Below are 9600 nucleotides of genomic sequence, written 5' to 3'. Positions count from 1 at the left end.
TAGTGAAAGAATAGAACACAAATATCTTGTGTTTTAACAACGCAGGAGCCACAGAGCCAACAGGAGTCAAGGGGAGAGAGGATCATCAACCAATACGGACTTAAAATAATTCTTTGTTTCTTCATCAGAATCGCCGAGAGACAAGAGGTCACATTTAGGCTGACAGATGAATTAAGGAAGCACATAAACAGCTATAATAAATCACAAGTAGTAGGTGCTAAGAAAGGTAAGTTTTGATTAAAGCTGGGGTGTGGGGGAGCAGGAGGAGGAGGAGGAAGAGAGAAGCCACTTTGTTGTTGCTTATGGCAGGGAGGCCCCAGACCCTGCCTAGGGACTGAGGGTGGTTCAGGCATTATAGTAAGGCATGGTTATAAATGACATGACTGGAATGCAAGTAGAACCTTCTTAAACTTCAAAGTAGTTAACATTTAAGAGGTTTACAGCCACAGACCACATCGTAAAACATTGCTTAAGTACGTGTGTGTGTCTGAGGAAACAGATCGATAGATACATACACACATATATGTATTAGAAATCTCCTCTAGAGAGAAATAGGTAGGCATAGATATAGTCATATAATCTGTACCTATATATGCAGATAGATATGCCTAGATATCACAGCACTCATCTATTAAAATAAAAAAAATTTTTCAAATTGGATCATTGCATTAAATATCTACTGCTATGTAACAAGTCACCCCATATTTGGTGGTTGGAAACAGCAGTAGCTATATTTTGTGTCTCATAGTTTCCGTGGGTCAAATGTTCAGGGGAGGATTGACGGATGGATGCTTGTCTGCTCAGGGGACCGCCTGGGGCCGAGGGCTGGTCTGAAGGTTCAGCTGGGCCAGGAGGATCCACGCCCAACATGGCTCCCTCACGTGGCTGGTCAGGTGGGTCCTCTCCACAGGGACCTCTCCATAGCTTGACTTGAGTGTCCTCACCAACATGGCATCTCACTTTTCCCAGAACGAGCAATCCAGAGCCCGGAGCAGAAGCTGCAATGACTTCTATAACCTAGACTTAGAGTCACATACCATCATCTCTGCCATCTCTTCCATTGCTTGAGGAGACCAGCTCTGGTTGATGTGACAGGAACCCACCCAAGAGGCAGGAGACCAAGGGATGAGAATCTCTGGATGCCACCTTGGAGCCTGGCTGTTCCCCAGCTCTGTGGCTGGATTCAAGAGATTCACCAAGACAGTTATTTTAAATGGTTAAAAATCAAAGTATAAGCAAAGGCATGCGAAAAAAAATAAAAAGCAAAGATCTCAGTCTTAATATGAGACTGGTATTTTTATTTTTTAATTTTTTTAAGATTTATTTATTTATTTATTTATTTATGATAGAGAGAGAGAAAGAGAGAGGCAGAGACACAGGAGGAGGGAGAAGCAGGCTCCATGCCAGGAGCCCGACGTGGGACTCGATCCCGGGTCTCCAGGATCGTGCCCTGGGCCAAAGGGATCCCTGACTGGTATTTTTTTTCAACCAAAAAACATTAAGTGAGATAAAACAAAGGCACATTGTATCCCTCAGCATTGCAGTTTATAATATAGATGGCACAGTTATAAATATTAATACATTAAATCTTATAAAAGAAAACAGAAATTGCAGAAGAAACAGGGAAATAGGCAGACACACATGATTTATAGGAGATTTTGTTTCATCTGGTTGTGTTACCCTGCTCCCCTTTTCTTGCTTTCTTTTGGATTATTTGAATATATTTTTAGTATTCCATTTTAAAGGATCTCTTAGCTTTTTGGCTTATCTCTTTGTGTTATTCTGTTAGCAGTTTTCTAGAGATTGTGATAAACTTACCTGAATCTTGCAGTCTATCTAGAATGACTACCGTTTCAAGTGCACCACAGAGCCCTTACCAGCACCCCGGTCCCTCATCCTCCTCTGTTCATGTGGCATGTTTACTAAATCCACATAATCAATGTACCCAGAAAATGCTAGAATATTTGCTCTCAACAGTTATACATATTTCACAGAATTGCAGAGGAGCCGAGGAGTGTATCACATCTACCTGGGAATTTCCCGTTTCTGTAGCTCTAACTCCATTCGCAGAAACTGGCCATGTTATAAATCACAAAATAACTTCAATTCATTTCAAAAAGGAGAAATAACGTAGAAAAGATGTTCTAACCACAGTGTAGCAACACTAGTGGTTGCTACAATCACAAAACCAAACACAGGCCTGGAAGTTTTACAATTCCCTGTTGATCAATATTTGAGTCAGAGCGAAATTGAAAGCAAAATTACAGAATTTCTGGGAAATAGTAATAATTGAAATACTAGATAGAATTTGTGGAAATACAAACAGAGCAAAGTCACAGACTTGAATATTTATATCAGTAGAAAAAAGGCAATTAAATTAATTCACCATCTTGCTCAAAAAGTTAGGGAGAGTAAGCTATAATACACTCAAGTAAAGCAGAAAAAAATACCCAGTAAAGAGAATAGAAAAAAAAATCTGAAATAGAATAACAGCTGAATTTATGAATAAATCAAAAAGCTGGTTAATTTCTAATCAAAGAAAAAGTGAGAAAAAATTAGAACAGAAAACAAGGAATGAGAGGTGATATAACCCTCAGGCCCTGGGCTAGGTGCTTTCCCCATATGGTATCACAGTAGTCCCATGGGAATAGCTGTGACTAGAGTTATTATTATTATTTTTTAAAGATTTTATTTATTCATGAAAGACACAGAGAGACAGGCAAAGACACAGGCAGAGAGAGAAGTAGGCTCCCTGCAGAGAGCCCAATGTGGGACTCGATCCCAGGACCCCGGGATCACGACCTGAGCCAAAGGCAGACGCCCAACCACCTGGGCGTTCCTATTATTATTTTTATCCCCAGTTTACATGTGAGACAATGAGGACCCAAAAGGTCCTGTGGGTCCCCCAGCTGCCATGACAGGTGGACCCAGAGCACAACCCGAAGCTGTGAGGTCAGCTCAGTGCTTCCCCCTCCCCGGGACCAGGACCACTTGGTCGGAACGTGTTTATAAGCATCCAGTGGCGGACAACTCCTGACCGTTCACCAGTCCAAGGACCCGGCCCTGCTTCTTTGTCATGCAGCAAAGCAGCTGACAAAAGGAGCCCAGAGAGGAGGACACGATATATTCTAGTCTTAGGCGGTTTTCCACTTAGCTGGTCAAGATAGAGGAAACTGTGGTCTACAAAAAATTAAATACACTGGTGCCCTTTGACTTTTGTTGCCAGTCGCCCAGCGAGATTATGACAGGCCGTTCAATCAGCAGAATTGGAAACACTGGCCCTCCTTTTGGGAGATAAAATAGAGAGCTGCTTCACACCACGCCCCTAGTCTATTCCAGATGGATTGAAACCAAACACGAAATACAGGCTACAAAGATTAAAATCCTAAAGAGGAAAATGTACTATCATCTTGGAGTGGGCATAGAGACATAGTAAGTGTTTACAAATTAAGAAATGACCCAGAAGAAAAACGGACAAAAGATCCGAACGGGCAATTTCCAGAAGGGGGCAATGAAATCATTGTCCAATAAACTCAGGAAACACTGCTCAACCCTGTAAGGGTCAGTGTGTGGGAATTATAGGCGTGCAGGTTTACAAGTGCTTATGGCTAGCGCTGGCAGGAAGCCCGGGGGTCCACACACTGGCTCTGGGGGGGCAGCCACAGCACCCTCCCAAGGGCCTCGCTAAGAAAGCCCACAACAACCCCCATTCTGAAGGCCAGGAGTCCAAGATCAAGGTGTTGCAGCGTCAGGCTCCTTCCTGGGAGTGTCTGTGTCTCTGTGTGTCTCTCTCCCCTTAGGAGAATGCCAGTCATTGGATTTAGGGCCCCCCTAGTCCACTGTGACCTCATTTTAACTCGGTTCCATCTACAAAAACCCCATTTCCAAATGAGGTCGCGTTCAGAGGCATCGGGGTAGGTGTGAGTTTTGAGGGGACGCCATTTGACCCAGAATAGCACCTTAGCAACACCCTTGTAATGTAAATGTGCCTGCTCTTGCCTTAAACTCTTCCCATAACTGTGTATGTGCCCTACACACACACTAGGCTCCCATCCGAGACGTGGGAGCAGGTGGGAGCAGGTGCACTGCAGCCTGCCTGGCGCTGCCACCAGTGCCCGGAGCCAGGCCCGGGGGCCATCCACATCCGGAGGCATTAGCAACCCCCTCAGCCCTACCTCAGAACCCGCTCACTCCCACCCTCCGCTGTCACCCCCGCGCCCACTCCCCCACCCCGCCCCCCCCAGGCCGCACACTGACACCTCTGGCACAGTCTGTGGCTGAAGCTTCCTCCCTGGCCCCACGCTTCCCGAAGGTTCCGACCAACAGATGACTTTGTTTCTCACTGCGAATCAGATGACACCAGTCCCAGCCTCAAACTCTTCCCTGATGTCTGTTATGGCTGGAATGTACATGTCCCCCTAGGCGTCCTCTGTCCAAGCCCTAATCCCCAGCCTGGCTGTATTTGGACCCAGGAAGTAGTTAGGGGTCCAGGAGGCCATGAGGTGGGGCCGATCCGATAGGGTTAGTGTCCTGGTGGGAGACACACCCGAGAGCCGGCACTCTTTGCCTTCACCGCACACCTGGGAGGGGCCACGTGAGCGCTCGGGGGACGGCGGGGAGAAGGTGTCCACCTGCAAGCCGGGGGCGTCCTCAGGGTCTCTTGTCAGCCTGCATCTTGACGTGGGGCTGCCAGCCTCCAGTGCTACCCAAAGACGTGAAGATTTCTGTTGTTTGCGCCCCCACCCCGTGGTATTTGGGCATGTGGCCTGAGCTGCTCAAAACAGCTCTGTCTCCTGTGGAATAACACGCAGGAGCTCTGCCCTGGTCGCCCCCTGGCACGTGGTCCCCATGCAGGCCAGGCCTGCTCCCCCCCCAGGACCCACCCCAGGACCCACCCCAGCTCTGCCCTCCACTGTGGGCTCCCCCCACTGACCCAACATCAGCAGGCAGCCCTCCCTTGATCACAGGGTTTATTTTTTTAATATTTTATTTGTTAATTTGACAGAGAGGGAGAGCACAAGCAGGGGTGTGGGCAGGGGGCGGGGAGCTGACTCCCTGCTGAGCAGGGAGCCCAACACAGGGCTCTATCCCAGGACCCTGAGATCATGACCTGAGCCGAAGGCAGATGCTTCACCGATGGAGCCTCCCAGGTGCCCTCCTGAACATGGAGTTTAAAATAGACCCTCGATTCCTGCTCATCTGCTGTTTTCCCCCCATCGGATCTATCCCCACCTAAAATCAGCTCCCCCCGAGCCCTCCGCTGGCCTGCTTGGATGTGTGGCCCCCACCGGAGGGAAGCTCGGGGAGCACAGGGCCCCGCCTCACTCACAATGTCCTGGACGTGGGAGCTCCGAAATCAGAGTCAGTGACGCTCAGCGACAGAGACAGATACTTAGGAACACGCGTGACATTCTTATGCAGAGAGCTGCCATCGCGGCGGCGAGGTCCGGGGCCCCGGGGAGCTTCGAGGTTCTCCCGGGCTGGGGGGTCCAGGAGCTCAAAGCTATTTTCATAACAGGAACACGGTATTTCCCCTTTTCTGCCTCATTTCCAGTGGCTACAGGATATTGCCGCGGGCAGCAGGCAGATGCAGACAGGAGGATCCAGCCGTCCACCGCCGTATAAGGCAGTGCCAGTCTTCTTGATAAAAGCCTCTGTTTGGGAATAGTTATTTTTCGTACAAACATGTTACATATATTAACCTGTGATGGGTTTATTTTTATTTTAAAATGGGTTTGTTTATCTTAATTTCTTGGTTTTAATTTCTGCTGTGGTAAATGTCAGCAGATGTAATCCAGCTCAATGAAAACTCTCTGGGTTCCTCCTTGATTTTTAAGAGTGCGTGGGGGTTCTGAGACCAAGCTTGAGAGCTGCAGCCACTGACCCTGTCCAGCCGTGGACGAGATCCCAGTTGGTCTGTTTTATCCATGTTGTCTTGTCCCATTCAACAGACAAGTCATAGGTCAGCGTGCGTAGACAAGCCTTTTACGTAAAGTTGAAGAAACTGTAATAACCATTTGTTTAGCTGTATTTCTGCATGCACGCGTCCTCACAGCAAATTGGCCATGGTTGGCCATGGCCATATGAGGCTGACTTCCAGGAGGGGAGCAGAGGAGGAAGGATTCACTTTATCCTAGGTGTACCTGTACTGTGTGCATCTTTGTATGATGGGATTTATTCCTTTATGACACACTTTTTTTATTTTTATGTATTTATTTTTTTTGAGTAGGCTCTATAACCAACCAGGAGTCCAGCATGGGGATTGAACTCATGGTCCTGAGATCACGACCTGAGTTGAAATCAAGAGTCAGACACTCAACCGATGGACCCACCCAGGCGCCCCTGGACCCCCTTTTTAAAAAAAAAGAATGGAGGGGAAGTGAGAGTCTCGGGGGGGGCACGGAAGCCCAGCACAGCAGGCCGAAGTCCCAGACCGAGAGGTGGGCCGCCTGAAGCTTTGGGAGGCCTCCTGTCTGGGAGCCCGACACACGGCGACGTGAGCAATACCAAGGCCAGGCTGCACACTGGCGATGCTGTCCAGTAGGTGGGGGTCCTGTGCCCAAATGCGGCAGCTCTGAGGGCACCTGCTGCACACAGACGTTGGAGAGCTCGGAGCGTGCCTGGAGACTTGGGATGTGACCCAGTCATGGGCGAACCAGAAATGTGCACGGTGTGGCCTCTGGGGCAAGGCCACATCTGTCAGGATGGCAGGCGCAGTCTTGGGTCACAGAGCACCCCCTGTGTACTGGGGCCTCACTGACACTGTAAGGACTCCAGGAGGTGCACCTATGGGAGCAGGCTCACAGCAGGGGGGGGGTGCCTGTAGCATCCTGGGGCTGTCCTAGGCCAACTAATGCAGCCCCTCTGGTGACCGATGTGCTGGACCTACAGCCAGAAACCATGTGTGGCCTTGAGAGCGGTGCCCTGGGGCTAGGAGCTTCGGGCTCGGGTCTGCCCCAGGCAGGTGGGGGTGGAGCGGGGCCGGCGGTGACACCCTCAGGGGCTCCGCGAGGGAGTGAGGGGCCCAGCCCTGCCAGTGTCAGCCTCTTCCCCGTCACAGTGGGGACTTTGTGCACAGAACCGCAGATTCACTTTAGAGCTCTTTCCTGAGCATCCCTTCTCAAGCCCCTACGCCGTCCACAGCTTCTCTTTCTGAGCGGACATCAGCACTGCTGTGATCCCAGCTGACGCTGCTTCGCTGTGGCTGAGGAGCTGGGTGGGGGGGCAGGTGTGACACACGGCAGCATCTCAGGCCCCCCAGCACACCGGGCCACCGAGAGAGCCACACGTGCCAAGGCCTGGGGCAGCACCTTGCTCGCCTCGCGGTGCACAGCACACGCAGCCCGCTGTCGCCGGCCGGCCCTGGCTGGCAGGTGCAGCCTCGGTGCCGTTCTAGCTTCTACCTTCCCTCAGGTGGACTCTCAGCGAAAAGCCTAAGCCATGAGTTTCCTGGTTTGCTCTGCATGGGTGGTGCAGGTTTTGAATTCTGACTCTTAGGCTTTCTGGTGAGTGGGGACCCACGGCCGCCCTCACTGCTGCTGCCTCGAGGAATCTCTCACCACATCGCTCCTGATGAAGACGTCGGGAGTCTGCAGTTAAAGTGCTGGAAGAGCACACATGGCCCAACTTCAATTTCAGGCTGTATTGTCCCTTGAGGTAAATATTGATTTGGTATTTAAGTTCCATCAATATTTACCTCTTAAGTCAATAAAGCTTGATGTTTATCTCCACTGACACTGGTATCTGCTTAGACTTTATTCACACTTCCAGCCTGTAATCAAGGCTTCTGGAGAAGCAAATGGGTATCATGGGCCAGAAGGACTCCGGGGTGACCCAGGATGACCCGGGGTGACCCGGGATGAGGCTCCCCCTGGGCTGTGCTGCCCTGTGTGGTGTCCAGGTCCCTCACCCTGACCTTGATGGCTCCATCGTCATGTAGTCAGAAGGACGGCACAGGCCGTTTGCCTCAGGTCTATGAATGGCAGCACCTGGAGAACGAAACATGGTCTTTCCATCAGGACAGACAAAAAATATTTGCGCTGACTGTGGCTGGTTCGGCTTCGAAGCAGATTTCTGGGGAGAGTTGGGAAAACAATCAGATGAGGGCTCTGGTTTCCACAGGTGGGGCGGCGTGGGGGGAACAGGAAGGTCTCTGAGCCCTGCACCTACACACGCTGTGCTCAGGGATGGAGGGCCCAGCACCAACCCCACCAGCGGAAAAGGGCCCCGGGAGGAGTGTGGCCATCTCCAGGCCACATGGTGGTTGGGGAGAGTGGGAGGTGGGCCAGGCCACATGTCTCCACCTACTGAGGACAGAGGTGCTGCTGGGATGGGCTCTCCCGCCACTTTCGTGCTGTGCATTCGTTACCAGCCAGCAGGTGCTCTGTGCCCTCTGCCCTGTGTGCCCGGAAGGGGACAGACCTGGACAGCCTTCAGCAGGTGTGGCAGTCAACTTCACGCATCACATGGCCAAGCCTCAGGTGCCCAGATGTTTGGTCAGACAGTGCTCCGGGTGTCCTCCACAAGGGTGTTTCAGGACGAGATGAGCGTCTGAATCTGCACACTGAGAAAAGCAGGTTGCCCTCCCCCTGGGGCAGGTGGGCCTCACCGATCAGCGGGAGGTGTGGATGGAACAGAGCAGGTGGGGGAGCATCTGCCCTCTGCCTGTTTCCGAACTGGGACGTCGGCCTGGGACATCTTACCCCGTGGTTCCCCTGGCTCTCAGCTTGCACAGTGCAGCTCCTTTTTTATTTTTTTAAAGATTTTATTTATTTATTCATGAGAGACACAGAAAGAGAGGCAGAGACACAGGCAGAGGGAGAAGCAGGCTACCTGCAGGGAGCCCGACATGGGACTCGATCCTGAGACTCTAGGAACACACCCCGGGCTGAAGGCTGTGTTAAACCGCTGAGCCACCTGGGCTGCCCGCACAGTGCAACTCCTGGGACTTGCCAGCCTCTGCCGTCACATGAGCCCACACTCCACTGTGCATGTGTCTATGTTTATATCTCCTCTGAGCTCTGTTTCTTCAGAGCAGCCCGGCTGATGCTCCGGCGCCGCGGCAGGCCCTGGGGTGAGCTGTGCTGCACTCACGGATCTGAAGCCCGTGGCTCCCATGGCCTCTGGCCCTGCATCGGCAGGGACACGACAGGGCCATCTCCTGGCCGCCAAAGGACTGACCAGGGTGAGGTCCTGGTGTTCTCAGATGGCTGGACTATGTCTAGGGGTGATGAGGCAATAAACTCTCTGCAGCGTTTAGTCTTTGGCCACCGGAACCGGGTGCAGGACCCAGCACCGGGTGCAGGACCCAGGGCCGGATGCATGAGCAAACTGGGCATAGGAAGCTGTCTCTGCCACCACCGCCAGGGCCCTTGGGAGACCTGGCCAGAGGTGCAGGTGTGCAGTTAGGTCAGCCTGGGGGCGAAAGGCAGTGGGCTGAGGACGTGGGCTCCCGAGCTCGGGAGATTGAAAGAGCTTTACAGAAATGTAAATATAGCTATTTCCCGTAAAATGTTCACATGAAAACAGAAAGGACATATCATCCTTATTTTTAAATGAATAATAATATCATTATTTTTAAATGAATTACTAAATATTGTT

The 9600-nt window shown here is 51.2% G+C and overlaps 1 long non-coding RNA gene across 2 annotated transcripts; it reads right to left on the bottom strand.

Moving 5' to 3' along the window:
- Positions 1-5041: 5041 nt before the first annotated feature.
- LOC121488940 lies at positions 5042-8864 on the bottom strand. 2 transcript variants are annotated; one of them, XR_005987221.1, is made up of 3 exons: positions 8422-8864; positions 5330-7988; positions 5042-5183 (listed from the first exon to the last, which is right to left on the bottom strand). It is a non-coding gene; the product is annotated as an uncharacterized LOC121488940 (long non-coding RNA). The 2 variants fall into 2 exon arrangements; XR_005987220.1 differs by having other exon boundaries at positions 5047-7603; positions 7697-7988.
- Between the last annotated feature and the right edge of the window lie 736 nt (positions 8865-9600).

This window comes from Vulpes lagopus, chromosome 4 (assembly GCF_018345385.1).
Source record: "Vulpes lagopus strain Blue_001 chromosome 4, ASM1834538v1, whole genome shotgun sequence".
In the NCBI taxonomy this organism is placed as follows: Eukaryota; Metazoa; Chordata; class Mammalia; order Carnivora; family Canidae; genus Vulpes; species Vulpes lagopus.
Note: the sequence above shows the minus strand (reverse complement) of the source record. Positions and strands in the feature narration are given on the sequence as shown.